Consider the following 15,700-nt stretch of genomic DNA (forward strand, 5'->3'; position numbering starts at 1 on the left):
CATCTGGGGTCTGTTCAGTGAGAGACATGATTGTCTGAGTGGAGTTTCTCTGCCCTGGTCCCAGTAATGTGCTAGCGTGAGAAAAGGCTGGCAAATGGAATGCTATTGATGGTGATAACCTGTGATTTTTCTTGAGCTAGTTCCATAACCTATTCTGTTTCACAGAAGGCTTTCACAAAGTAGGAATAAAAAATTGGGTGTGTTGGTTAGCTTTCCATAGAAAGGAATAGATTTCTAAAGGCAACGGTCATTAATGTGCACTTCAAAGAAAAGCAAGTGGACATATTCATAAGTTCACTGACTTCTATCGTGTACAGGCCATAAATCAATATAGCAGAGCTGTAAATCTATACTGAAAGATTAAATTGAAGGCTATAGAAGATATCTTGCATTACACTCATATTTTTGAAATAACTTTTTTCCTAGCAGAGAAAAATACAGTTTCCTGATCTTATCTGGTATGTCAGACCTTGCCTGGAAAGATTGACTGTCTTGCTAAAATGATATAGACCTTATCTGTCTTTTTTTTTAAACTTTGCAAAGAAAAAAATGTGAAAACCTAGAGAATTTCATTTCAAACAATTGCCTGTATCACTGCCAAAGAATTAGTAGTTGGTATTGATTGTTTATGCAAAGTTTTCTAGCGCTTAAGACCAAAAAGCTTTTTTCCTCTTACCTTTATTTCTAAGGGTTGGCATTTGTGATAATGTTTATAATACAAGTATTTTAGGAGAAAACAAATTACGAAATGAGAAGGAGAATGCGCTTAAGATGTCTTTAATGTGGTAAGAACATCAAATGTGTAAATTACAAGAAAAGACTATTTTTTGCTTCCTAAATTTCTTTCTGTCTAATGAACTCAGAAAAAATAGAGATGATTTGTAAACATTGCTTAGTCTCTGCATGTTCAGATGTATTGTTTGATTATCTTATATTCCTTTTAATTGTAGGACGCTGTGAGAATAAGGTCGTGAAAATTTGCCCTTCCTCTAGGTAACCATTTCATCAAAGTGTCCCAGTTCTGAAGGGCTGCTGGAGTATCTGGGTAGGAACATGTAATTCCACCCCCGATTCTCTTCTCTTGGGTACTGAGCAGAGCTTAGGGTCTCCCTCAGGAAAAGCTCAGGCAGGCTTTTCACTCTAGAAGGGCACCCACCCAAGGCACAACTTTAAGTTTCTGGGAAAATTGTTGATAAACCCCAAATCGTGTTTCCCTGTCCTCTCTCTATATTAGTAGGAGCAGCCCTGCATATTCCATTGTTACTTAAGGTAAATAAGAATTTAAAGAATAACCCTATGTTAGAACAGTGCAGGACATGGTGAAAAATCTTTGTCTTAGAAAGAGAGTAATGATTTCCGTGAATGGCCCTGAATTAGTGTACATTAGTTTGGGTTTTGTGTATTGCTTTGCCCTTTTCCACACCCAAAAGTCTATTTCCAATGGGGAATGCCTGTGTAAGAATCTTTGGTATAATTAAGATCTACATAGAGAAGACTTTGAGGCCCTAAGAGGGACCACTTGGGTTAACTCTCGAGGTGAGAGAAAGTGGGAGAAGGAACTGGGGATAAAAGGAAAGAAAGATGACAAGAGAAGAAATGGCTCACATAGATGTAAAGCCCTAGGCTGTTCCTCCCACTCTCCCACCAGCAATGGATCATGCACTGGGGCCATGCCCAACTCTGGCTGGGGTTGAAGGAATAGACTGGGCAGCCTGCAGCACTGCTAGTCAGCCAGTTGCGGTCAAAGTATAAGCAAATGAACTGAACTGGCAGTGGCTGAAGGGCCATGGGGCAAGGGTCACAGAGGGCTTTATTCTCACCTAGGAGGTTTAGCGTGCATTGCATGAGAAAGTAGGTGGCTACCCCACAGAATTAGAGAGCAACATGCCTGGTGAACATGTCCCTAGGACAGGTAGATCTTACATGACAACGAACTTGTCTGTCCTGAAGAACCAGGGTAACTGAGAGGCTTGGATCTAGACATTTCTTTACCATCACCTATAACCATCATTGTCATCAATGTGCCAGGTTCCTGTTGTCATTACATGCTCAGAACAACTGTTCAAGTTCAATATCATTATCCTGCCATTAGAGATGAAGAAACGGAAGCTAAAAAGATTAAGCAACTTTCCCAAGGTCACATAACCAGCAAGTATTAGGACCAGAATTCAAACCTGTCTTCATGTCTCCAAGACCTTTCAACCACTATAATATCTTGACTTGAATGCATGTAAGATGAAAGTGTTTGCATATTTAGGATACTACAGAATTCTCTCTCTCTATGTAATTTATATATGTTTGTTGAGAGGAGTTAAATGGCATTTTCCAATAAGTAAACTTCTCAGATTGACCTTGTGGCAAGAAAGTTTACTGAGGTCTTTGTATATTTTATACGTTCATGTGGTCGATAGTTATCTAATTCAGTCAATAATTATTTAATGTGGTCAGTAGTTATTTAATGAATGCCTAATATGTGCAGGCCATGTTTAGAGCTTTCTCTGTTTTTCAGTCTCAGGAATTCTGAGGAAAGGGAATTTACTGCCTGGAATATTAAGTGAAAAAATACAAATTTTACCAAATTACACATTGCATGAAACCACATCCTGGGAAATTCATGTAACCTATGCATTGATTCAGGTATTAACCTATGTGTAAAGAATAACAGCAATAAACCTTGCTAACAGAAATAAATCTTGGTGGAGCCAGCTTCTCTCTAAGGAGTGCTGCTGACTTGATTTGGAACACTCTGGGTGCCATAATTTCTTCTCTTCTCAGGTAGGGTCTGTAAAAGAATCTCTAGGAAATAAAAATAACTTTGTGAAGACATTTTTACTGAGGCTGAATTAACATAACACTGCATGTGTTAACTCAGACTTACTTTTATAAAATAATCTCTGAACAATGCACCATGGGGTTCACATACTTGCAGTTCTTTTTCCTAAAGACAAACAGGAAAGCACTTAGCCTGGGCACAGAGCCTACTTTGTGTTCTGCTCTGGCCTGTGTCATCAGGTTCTTTCTTGATCCAGGCTGGTCTGTGCAGGGAATGTATCTCTTTTATATCAGGGCTTTGGTTTGACTTAGAGAAAATTCCCACCCTTGATTTAAGGTGGATGGGAGGCAGTCTGTCACAGGGATTACAAGAACACACATGGGAATCAGAGATTTAGATTTGTCTAATGACCCGGCCACTTATTAGCTGTAAATATTTAAAATTCTCTTAAAGTACTGACCATTAATCTAGAACAGCAGAACTTCCAGAAAAGTTTTCTCCCTCCAGTGCATTCTGGGACTGCGTATCACCAGTTTAGTTGCTTGCTCAGCAGGAACACCTCATTCTCCCCATGGCATGTGACCTCGCAGCTCAGCTTGCTATATGTTTACTTTGAATGGGTACCAGCTCTCTTAATACTCCGTGTCCTGATCCCCAGTGCCTGTGAGTGACTGTGCAGATGTAATTAAGGATCTTGTGATGGGGAGAGTATCCTGGATTATCCAGGTGAGACCAATATAATTACGAGTGTCCTTACACATGAAAGAGGGAGGCAGGAGAGTCAGAGAGAAGCAGATATGCCAGTGGAAGCAGAGGTCAGAGTCATGACTTTACTAGAACGAGACCTTGATCTGAGGAATGCAGGCAGTCTCTAGAAGCTGGAAAAGGCAAGGAAATGGATTCTTCCCTGGATCCTCCAGAAGGAACACAGTTTACACTTTGATTTTAGCCAATGTCTTAGTCAGTTTGGGCTGCTATAACAAATTTACCATCGACTGGGTGGTTTAAAAAGGAAACATTTATTTCTCACAGTTCTGGAGGCTGGAAGTCTGAGAACAGGGTGCCAGCTTGGTTGGGTTCTGGTGAAAGTCCACTTCCAGGTTACAGACAGCTGACTTTACTTGTAACATCACACAGTGAAAAGAGAACTAGCTGGCTCTCTGGTCATTTCTTTTAAGGGCACCAATCCCATTCATGAGGGCTCTACCTTCCAGAACTAATTCCTTCCAAAAGGCCCCACTTCCAAAATACCATCATATTCGGATTAGGGTTTCAACATACGAACTTTGGGAGGATGCAAACATTGTCTGTTGCACCCAGTGAGACCATTTTGGACTTCTGACCGTCAAAATTGTAACATAATAAATTTCTGTTTTTAAGCCACCAAGTTGATAGTAATTTGTTACAGTAGCAAATAAGAAACTAATACACGTGGTTATGGTGGGAAGCATTTTATCTGGCCTGCTTGGAAATGTGAGGGCTTTCTTGTTTGGGTTTACCACATTAGGCGGAAACCTGGAACACTATTACTTTCCCTGGGTCATAATAGCATATATCCTTCTGCAGATACTCAGGATTTCTGTGATAAGAGCTGCATGTGCATCCCGAGAGGTCCATGAGCAATATTAGCTGCTGCTTCAAGATTATTTAGGTTCCTTATTATGAGCGAGGGCTGGTGAGTTCTGTTGATGATAGGCAGAGAGTTAAAATTACAATGTAGACTTGTTTGCTTTTAAGAATTGGGTGAATTTGAAGTTACTCTGAGGCTGGAAGGAACAAAAGACACCTTTTGGGTGTTCAGAAGTTATTATAAATGGAGTGTGATGTGATGGAACAGATAGCTAAGTACCTTTGGAGTCACAAGATAGGTCTGAGTCCTGTGTTTGCACCTAACAAATGGTCAAGTCACTTAATTTTTCTGAATCTTGAGGGTAATAATGCCTACGCTTCCCCAACTCAGGATTGTTGTAGGACTAAATTAGAGAACACGTGAGAGCTCTTTGTAGATTATAAGGTGTTAAGCATGTTAGAAGGCCTTTCCTCTTGAAAGTCAGTTTGAGGAAAATATTACTGGTGTTGTATTTTTTTTAAAAAGTGGAGTAGAGGAAAGAAGGAAACAGTTTGGAGCAAGGAAGAGAGAAAAATCAAACAAGCTCTTGACTCTTAAACACCTTTGGAGATTTTTGAAGATGAGTTTTGTTGATATTGAAAGCAGTAATAAGCATAAATGTGATATCCCAATATTACTACTGGTTTTAAAATTAGTAGTTATAATCATACCTTATTTTAACATTAGCGCTTGAGGCTCCTTTACAAATTACTCCTTCAAAGGCAAAGGTTCTGTATAATTAGAGCTTTTCTCAGAGTATGGATTTCAACCTGGCTTTGAGAATCAGGCTGCTGGATCTGCTGCCCCAAGACTTCGTAAGTCAGAGAAAAGGGGGACCGTGTAGCATGCAGATACAGCCAGTGTGTGAATGTCCTCTTCTCATAACAAACTCTTCTTTGGCTTCACTAAGACAATACAAGTAATCATATGGTACTGTTGATGCAAAATAACCAATAACCATTCTATAGATAAGAGAAAGGTGAGCGTTACTTAAACCAAACTGAGGATTAAAACCCGGGAAGGCTTTTTCCAGAAAGGAAGAAAGTGTTTGGAGAAGCATGGTTTTCAGTACAATCTTATATCTTTTTAAAACAAAGAATGTACGTTAAATAAACCCAGGATACATATTCAGAGTTTCAAGGAGTTATTCAGTTGCAAATTAGCAGGTCAACATGACCCTGATGTTGGGAAAGTGACTATTAAGGGCATTAGCAATAGGGGCATAGGAGGGAAAGTATGCATTCTTATCTTAAGAGAGTGCATTCTTTAATGGTTAAAGCAGATATACAGGTATGTTTGATAGGCCATAACTCAGACTGTTTAGTTCAAGCTGAATCAATTTTAAACCCAAATAGTTATCCCATATACCTCAATATGTGAAAATCTCTCATTAGTACCTCTCCAACTTCTTGACTCTCCACAGACACTTAGTTGCTTCTTACCCATCCTTTCCTCTCTCACAATGGAAGAGCCCCAATGCCTCTCACTTCTCTATCTCTAATCTTCTCCCTCTCCATTCCCTCTCTTCCCTCAGGGTTTGGGCATGTTCAAGTCTCTATCATTTAAAGCCACTTTTCTCCTACTCCCATGCCTTCCTCTGGCTACTGCACGTTGACTCCCTCTGTGTCACACCTCGACTCCAGAAAGCCTTGTCTCAATTCGTTGCCTCCACTTGCAAATCCCATTCATTCCTCAACTTCTCACAGTTCAGCTTTGATACGTATCATGCCACTGAAACTGTCCTCAGGGTCTCTAGTTGCCAAATCCAAGTCACATTTTCAGCCCTAATCTTTCTTGACCTTTTATGTTGCCTTGACCCTAATGACTCAGTCCTTCTTGAAATCTCATTTTGCTCTTATGACAGCCTGTTCTTTGTTTTCCTCTTTTCAAGTTTACTTCTGATTATTCTTATTCAGTCTTTTTATGATCACTTCTCCTCTGCCTGTTCCATACAATGTTGATATTTACCAGGATTTTGTCCTTGATTGTCTTATGCTCCAACTGGGTTCAGGCTCACACGTTTAATTCTACCTCTTCTAGCACTATTTGTCCCTGAGACAGTTTTCTTAATATATATAAACTAAACTGTGTATACATTAGTATCCTCCCCGCCACCCTCGAATGCTGAGTATTACTGAGTAAAAATGATTTTCATCTGTTGAGCACTAATAGGCAGGCTCTGCCGTGAATAACGATGTTCTTCTTTGTATCCTGATTTATTGTATTTTGCAGTGTGAGTGAGATTTCACTTTCTGTAATTTTATGTTCTGGCAAACACCCGTAATGACTAAGATGTGTGTAAGTGGATATAAGTCCTGTTGCAAAGAAAGAAAGGAAGTTTGTCGTGCTGGATTATTACGAATTGGAACTTTTACTATCTGAGGCATCTTCAAGCATCTGGTGGAGGAACAGAGCGCAAAGATAAGAAGCAGAAGGGTTTTCTTCAGTAGCCCTTTGACTTATGAAGAGCATTATAAACAGTGCAGCAGCTTGGGAGGACTGATGACAACATATGAAGGGGACCTGGGGAAAACCTGGAAAAAACTATGGCTGGAGGCTTTTCAAGAGTCCAGGGGCCTGGAAGGGGGAGTGCCAGCATCATCTTCATAGGGGCTGCTGCTACTGAAGCTCTCATTTTCTCCTACTCTTGAATATGTGTCGCTCATCTTTCAGAATCTCGCCTGCTCCATGGCTTAAATTACAATCTAAAGGCTCAAATGACCCTCATATTTGTATCTCCAACTCAGACATCTCAAGAGACATTATACTGTGTCATGACCATAGACTCTGCCTCCAGGTTGCCTGGAGGGAGAGCTGTGTGCCGTTGGGTGAGTCTCCTAACTTCTCTATGCCTCAGTTTCCCCATTTACAAAGTGGGGATAGTAATAGCACCAACTTCAAAGGGAGGTGGTGAGAATTAAAGGAGTCTGTGTAATGGACACTCAGACTAGCGCTTTAGACCCTGCAGTCGGTGTAGGATCAGCGTTAGCTGTTACTATGGACTTGGATGTCCCTCAGGTGCCTCAAATGCTACATATTCAAAACTGAAGGCTTCATCTCCCCCTCTAGACCTGCTTTTTTTCTTAAGTTTCTGAGAGCAGTGATTTTCCAGGATTTTTAAAAAACTATATGCCTGTGTTTCATTTCAGATTGAGAATAAAAATTTTATCATAAATTTAGATGCAAATTTTTGATGTGTCATAAAGGCTGACACTGTAAGATCTGTCACACTACTGTAAATGTGTCCAGTGAATCTGCATATTACAGCCGTTTTGTGCTCATTAGCAATCTCTAAAAAATATGCGTGAACAAGTCAGAAGTCTGTTTTTATTCCTTTTATCTCTTTAAACTTGTATTTCTATTCCACTTTCTTCATAAATTTTTCTCTTATTATAATTTTGTTAGTAAAATATATTTATCCATAACAATATCATACATGTAAATAGAAATTTTAAAGGTTTATTTCCTGCGACCTTAAGGCTCTAGTTATTATTGAGCCTTCAAAGCAGTTGTTATTACTCTGGTTATAAGCATACAGTCAATTAAAACAGCAAGATATTATGCATTTTAATAATTATTAAACATAAAAAGGAAACATTTATTGGAAATGTATGTCATAATGAAGCGAATGAGGCTTTTCCTTCTCAGTTAATCCAAGTGCCCCTGAATGATTATAATATATTTCTGGAGTGAGATAGGTTTCAGCAGCAAGTTTATTTCTATGTTTTGTTTTTATAGATAGGATCACTGAGTAACCTTGTCTCCTAAAGTGGGTAGATAGAAAACGAAGGCATTCTTTTTTTAAAGGAGAATCTTCTGAGGTGGTTTTGTTTTTTTGGTCCTTTTTTTGCAGGGGAAGATTTACCCTAAGCTAACATCTGTTGCCAGTCTTCCTTCTTTTCTCCTCCCTGAAAGCCCCAGAACATAGTTGTGTACAGTGGTAAGTTCTGGGTCTTCTATGTGAGCTGCTGCCACAGCATGGCTACTGACAGATGAGTGGTGTAGTTCCATGCCTGGCGGGCTGGGCCGCCAAAGGGGAGTGTGCCGAACTTTTAACTACTAGGCCATCAGGGCTAGCTTAGAAGGAGTTTTGATAAAGGAAAATCACTCAATTCCCTGAATTCCTTCTGAGTTATATGCCAAAAATCATATAGTGATATGTCATCTAAAATTGTTTTTAGTAATCTATCAAGTACCTTAAATGCAATGTTGTCATCATCTTCCCCTATAAATTGGCTCTTTGTCTTATGTTCCTGAGACCAGTGATTTCTCAGACCGCTCATTGGGTTCTCCTTCAGTTTAGTTGAACGCACTGAATTCAAAACCATCTGACCTGTAAAAGATTGTTAATCATAATAGTTCAATTTTATAATTTCTGGGAAATATATTAAAAAATGTTTTACCATGACTTATCAAAAGAGTATTAATTATGCTTTTTTCCCTTTTACTTAGCGGCACCTGATTTAATCCAATTTAGTTAGGATTAGGAAAATTAAAAATTGTTAATTTTAATATACATTTGCTAATACAAGATTTTTGATAAAATGCTTTTATCTAATTACATACTTTATATTTTCATTAGAATCTTAGAGCTGCAGATTCAGTTCATTCAGTTTATGGAAAATGTCCAACATATAACGCTTTGGCAAAGTCAGTCATCAAACCAGTCAGCCAAACCAGCTTGCTTTCTGTTATTTGTCAATTTAAATGAAAATGTTAACATGTGTTCTGTGAAAAGTATTTCACGGAGGAATTTTATTTCTGAGATGGATAGGCAGATAAGGCACAGTGTTTTGTCACTTAGATGAGATAGGCTCACCAGGGCTTTGATTTGCTTTATTCTTACGGGATTCTTCCTTGTGAGCCATGTAAATTTTGATAATAGCTGGAGGATTGAAGTTGCAAGATCATTAAACGAAAATCATCAGTCCCTTTGCTGCCCTACTCTGTAATGTATCTGAATTCAAAACAGCCCAACTGTGGGCCCAAATACCATGCTTCTATCACCTTGCGTAGTCCTTACCAGAAATATGTATAAGGTAGGGAAAGGCAATTTATGATGTCTTTATTATAAGCAACTTTGCTAACACTGGTATTTAAAAATATTCCTATGTTTCTGCTCCTGGGATTTTTCAAACCCTGGGGCAGTGTGCTATAGAGAGATTGAAATGAGTAAGTGGTGCCTTTCTACTTTAAATTGGGAAACTGGGTTGTGAAAGGGGAGTGCAGTGCAAAGTAGAATTGGCATGCCATCTTATCTCGGGGCTGCTCTTAGGTAGATCAGTTTTAGGAAAGTGTGCATAGAAGTTGAGAATCTGGGAATGAAATCCCTTAAAGCTATCCATTGCCTTTGTTTCCCTCCGGAAGTCCTCGTGTCTGTTTCCGTGAGTTGCCTGCTTATCTGTTTGAATACCTTAGTGAATGCTACCACCATCCCGATTGCTCACACTGGGGTGTCATTCCTAACTCAGTCATCTCTCCTTTCCCTCATGCTAACCAGTCACCAAGTCCTGTCAGTTCTACTTAATAGCTAGAGTGACTGTGTAACTCACCGTCCAACCGAGGATACTTGTAAGAGTCAAAGGGCCACTGTTGATGACTAAGCTGGGCCAGCAGTTGTAAACAGGACTTAGGGTCATCTTTTAATCTCTCTAGAATCAGTCTCCATCTCTGAATTCTAGCTTAGATGCCAGCACATTCGCTTGGATTTCTGTAAAATCTTTCTGACTGGTCTTCCTGTCTTTGCTCTTGTTCCTTCAATGTTTTCCCCATTGCAGTTACAACTTCTTTCGGAAAGGCAACTTTAATGATGTCTTCACCGTGGCTTAAAATTCTTTAATTGATCCCTAAGGGAAAACTCAAATTCCTTACCGTGGATTATAAAGTCCTTCAAGGTATATGGTCCTTGGTTGCTCTTGAGCTTCTGTTGCAACACAGCTCTTCTCGTCAGTCCCCCGACTTGTGCTCCACCCAAACCCACACTCCAGGTACAGGATAGCCACACTGAATGACCTGCAGCTCCTTACTATTCCATAGGGCCTCAGGGTGATGTATGCTTCCCCTCCTCATTCTTACCTGGTTAAATCCTGCTTTTCCTTCCCACCCACTTGAGATGTCTCTGTCTCCTTCTTCCCGAAGCTTTCCCTCACCCTCTCAAAATGCCCTAGGCTTACTCCTGTCACACATTACAAACACATGCTGTATTTGCCTGTTAAATAAGATCCCCCACTTGCTTGGAAAGTCCTTGAGGTAGGGATTGTGTCCTGTTCATCACTCTGTTACCACCTCCTGTCACTGCCAACTAAGTGATCTGTAATGTTAGTGAACGAAAGAACCTTCACCTAGACAAATGGGCAGGCCAGATGGGTGCTTCCTGGCCTGGCCTTCCATGTCTGTCTGCTGCTTCCTTGCCCTGCTGTTCTTTGAATTTATTGTGCTCTCTTTTGAAAGTTCTCTCCTATTGTTCATTTTAACCAGATTTCACCTATATTAAAAAAAGAAGAAGAACTTGACTGAGATGTTAGGAAGTTAGGTTGGCAATGTATGGGATTGTAAGGTTGTAAGGAATTATAGATATGTGATAGTCTTAGTGTGCTGGCAGCTGCTGTGTGGTGTTCAGAATGTTCTTCTCTAGTAAGAGATAGTACAGTGTGTGGTAGAAGAAGGTGTTTGAGTTCAGGTAATGTCACCGGTAGCTGTATGGTTGTGGGTCCCATGATTTTAAAAAATTTGCTTGTAATAAACTGTATTTCTAATAAAACAGTAGGTTTTTCTAGTTCTCTGTAGTTGATGAACAGTTTTTGTTAAGAAAGGAAGAGATGATTTTCTGGATCCAGTTTCTGTTTAGGGTGGATCTGATCTCTTCTGGGCACAGTTATGTGATGCCTCCTGAGGATTCAGCAGCTGACATGTGTGAAAAAACCCCGGGAAGTGCTGAGAGGGGGCCTGCCAAACTGCCACCCACAGAGCCACTTGGTGTGTTACATGCTTCCCTCACACCTGAGCACCCGGGAACAGAGCATGCTTTGATTGTCCTTCAGTTTCTTTGTTCTTTGTATTGATTTTGACATGAATTCAAAAATGCTTTTGAAGGACCTAGATTTGTCTAAAGTCAGCTCCATGATGCATCTTGAACTTATCCCCTTATCGTTGTTTTTTCTTCTTTTTCCCTCTCAGATGATTGATCACAATAGGCATGAATGTGTCTTCCATGGGTCATGTATAAATAAAATATTTTATCTTGTGGCTTTCATAAATTGGTTGTTTTCCAGGTTTAGGGAGGTGAGGGACTGAATTCTATCTTGCATTGAAAGTTCTTTCTTCATTAATGGCACTCACTGCCTTTCTTCATCAAAAATAGATTAAAAGGAGGAACAGTTGAAAATGATAAAGGTGCAAATACTTTAAGACAAAATATCAAGAAAGGAGAAACCTCACTATATATACATACCCACATATATTTTGTGTATACAACAAAGTATGCGTGTATGCTAACTGTTCTTTTTGCAATAAAACAGGTTTTCTGTGACCCACGCTTTCTTAGTCATATAGATAATGTGAGAGGAATATTGCTGATTTCTTTACTATGAACATTTTAGTAAACTGTCCTTCTCCCTGTTTAAATCAGAATGAGCTATAAACGATGGAATTTCAGACAGCTGATTGATTGGCTAATGGGAAAGCTGTGGTTTTAGACATTTTCTTGATTATCATAGGAAACGATTTTTTTTAATCTAGAGTTTTGATACAAACCTCTGATAAGTTGACCTTGATTTAACCTTATTCTGAATCTTAAGAGGATTTCTCCATGAATATAAAAAGAGATTTGATTAGGATATGCTGGTAGCCTACTGATAAAATGTATTTTTTGCATTATTTCTTATATTATTTTGTCTTGAATTTTATAAAATTTCAAATAAATTGCATGCACTGAAAGCTAAAGTGACTAGTTTGTCTATCTTCTATATGACCTGTTGCAGTAAGAGAGATGATGCTCCAGGAATTGTTCAAACTTGGGGAGGTGCTTTTTTGGGGAGCAGAAGGTATTACTTACTTACTCTTCCTTTTGCACTGTGAATTTTGAAAGTTGCTTTATGTCTTAACAAAAGTGGGTCCTTTAAAAGCTGATGGTATGTAGGAGCTTAGTTTTTTCTTGGAAGATACCCAACAGTTTTTTTGATTGCAGGATGTTTTTGTAGAGGATATTTATTGAGGTAATTTCTTGTTTAAAATTCTTCAGTGTTATATCTGTACTCTCATCAACACCCCTGACACGGAACTCTGAGGAAAGAGGAGCATTGCTATTTCTCATTTCCATTAACTTATGCAGCGAATATTTACTAGGTGACCACTGTGTCTCAGGAACTAGGGGTCAGCAAGAGACAGGGTCCCTAGTCTCAGGGCATTTATGTTCCAGGGGACAGACAGACTGTAGGTATGTGTTCAAATATCAGGTAGTGATGAGTACTTTGAAAATGACATAAGATGATATGCCACAGTCACTGAGAAGCTGCTTTTGTTGGGTGGTCAGAAAAGGCCTCTCTGAGATGACTATTTATTTATTAAAAATTGACACCTGGGGGCTGGCCCCGTGGCCGAGTGGTTAAGTTCGTGCGCTCCGCTGCAGGCGGCCCAGTGTTTCGTCGGTTGGAATCCTGGGCGCGGACATGGCACTGCTCGTCAGACCATGCTGAGGCAGCGTCCCACATGCCACAACTAGAGGAACCCACAACGAAGAATACACAACTATGTACCGGGGGGCTTTGGGGAGAAAAAGGAAAAAAAAAACAAAAAAACAAACAAAACAAAACAAAAAAAAAGGAAAAAAAAAAAATTGACACCTGACCTGACACCTGTTGCCAGTTTTTTTTTTTCTTTTTCTCCCCAAAGCCCCCCAGTACATAGTTGTATATACTAGTTGTAGGTCCTTTGGGCTCTGCTATGTGGCACGCCACCTCAACTGGCTTGATGAGCAGTGCTAGGTCTGTGCCCAGGATCCTAACCGGTGAAACCCTGGGCCGCAAGCAGAGAGTCAAACTTAACCACTCAGCCACGGGGCTGGCCCCTGAGGTGATATTTAAACTGACACTTGATTAGCAGGAAGGGAGGGCATGACAGGCAGAAGGAACAGCTGGTCGAGTTGGCCCTAAAGCAAGGACAAATATGAGGTTTCTAGAACTGAAAGACCGTGATGCTAGATAGTAGTAATAAAGGGAGTGATGAAGTGGGAGTGGTGGGCAGGGTCCACATTACATAGGGCCCAGGAACCTATGGTAGGTTACGTATATGAGAATCTATTGGGATTTTTAAACTGAGAAGTGATAGGATCTGATTGAGGAGCTGGATTTTGGGCATGGGGAATAGTTCTGATTTGGATAGGTGAAGCTTAAGATGCCCAGTGGACATCCAAGTGGAGATGTTAGGTGAGTAGTTTGGGCTCCTAAGAGGCCAGAGTCACATTAAGGAGTCACTAGGTGCCCTAGTGTCTAGTGGTTAAGATTCAGTGCTCTCACTGCCATGGCCCAGGTTCGTTTCTGGTCAGGGAACCATACCACCCATGTGTCAGTTGTCATGGTCTTGTGGTGGCTGTGGAGTGCTGTGATGCTGAAAGTTATCTGCTGGTGTTTCAAATACCAGCAGAGTCACCCATGGTGGACAGGTTTCAGTGGAGCTTCCAGACTATACAGACTAGGAAGAAGGACCTGGCCACTCACTTCCGAAAAAATTGGCCATGAAAACCCTACGAACAGCAGTGGAGCATTGTCTCATATAATGCCAGAAGGTGAGAGGATAGCACAAAAACACCAGGCAGGGTTTGACTCTGTTGTCCATAGGGTCGCTAGGAGTCAGAACTGACTCAACAGCACTAAGAAAAAGGTTTCTAAAGTTGTGAGACTTTTAAGGTTTAAAGGTCATTTCGGGAGAAAGAGACTATAAATGCGGAAGAGAAGGGGCCAGATTGCCATGTATAGCTGTGCTAGCCGTGTAATTTGGGCACTCTGGAGTTTGGCACCACTGTGTGTGGTGATGCTGAGCAGGGGTCCAGTTCTACACACCTACTTCACAACCCCTTGGATTGGCTTGGCTCCTCTGTGGTAAATTACCTGGTTAGCTAAAGCTACATTTGTATTCAGTTACTAGAACAGAGTTTTAAAAAAAACCTAATTTTACCACCTATGTATTTTAATTACTGTAGTTTCAGAGTATGTCAGATTTAAGATTTTATTTCAGTAGGAAATGATCCCATAGTCTAAACAGTGATGCTTCACTTGTCTAGATATTACAAATGTGTAGGTAGAAACTTCAGTTATCCAAAATGTAGATGAAACTTACGAAAGAACTGAAGTCTCTTGAGCAGTACAGCATTGATATCTTAGAATTCACTCATAGAATCCAGCACTTTTCTTATAGAATCTGTCATCCCTAAGACTCTATTTTCATTTTAGGAGAAACCCAAACGTATTGGTTATTAGATGCCCTGGACCTAAGAGGTTAGGAACAGCCTATGAGATGCAGTTGTAGGGCAGCCCCTCTAGAGACAGTCACAACTTGGCAGGAGGGCATTTTTACAGGATGATCTGTGGGCTCCCAGGAGGTACAATAGTGTGTTCCTATAATCCACTATGGTTCCATTAACAAAACAACTATGTCTGACCTCTTTGTTTGTGATAAAACTAGTGTATTTGGAATGCAGAAAGATATACAGAAAAGTTTATGTAATATCTTTGTGGACTAAACAGAAGAATGTTGGTTAAATTGAAAAAAAAGAAAGTTTATTTGATTACCCTTAAGCAGACAGAATTGATTTTTGAATGATATCAACTTGGAGGTTTCTAGATGTGTCCTAGGGCTTACCATATCTATGCCAGTAGCTGGGATGAAGCCATAGAGGGCATGCTGATCAAGTTCACAGGTGACATAAACACAGGAGGAACAGCGAGTATGTTGAATGAAAGAGTGAGAATCAAAGAGATCTTGATGAAATGGGCTGCATTCCTCTTATTCACTGCTGTATAACAAGCCATCTCCAAATTTAGTAGCTTTAAATTACGGCAACACAAACTTTACTCATGAATCTGCGACTTGAACCGGGGGACAGCTCATCTCTGTACCACTTAGTCTCAGCTAGAGAAGCTCAAAGGCTAGAGGCTGGAGTCACTAAAGTCTAAGTCATGTGTCTGGTGGTGAGTGTTGGCACTGACAGGGGCTGGGGATGGAACACCGATGTGTGGACTTTGCGTGTTGTTGCTTGGCTTCCTAACAGGGTAGCAATTGAGTTCCCTGGGTCAGCATCCAGAGGAAGATAAGGAAGGAGGGGC

General features: G+C 40.2%; 1 protein-coding gene across 5 annotated transcripts in view; it reads left to right on the forward strand.

The window, feature by feature from the left end:
* Window positions 1-15,700, forward strand: part of EPB41L4A (erythrocyte membrane protein band 4.1 like 4A) — a 249,198-nt gene that overhangs the window by 103,561 nt on the left and 129,937 nt on the right. The window lies entirely within an intron of this gene.

Source organism: Equus caballus, chromosome 14, assembly GCF_041296265.1.
Source record: "Equus caballus isolate H_3958 breed thoroughbred chromosome 14, TB-T2T, whole genome shotgun sequence".
Classification (NCBI taxonomy): domain Eukaryota; kingdom Metazoa; phylum Chordata; class Mammalia; order Perissodactyla; family Equidae; genus Equus; species Equus caballus.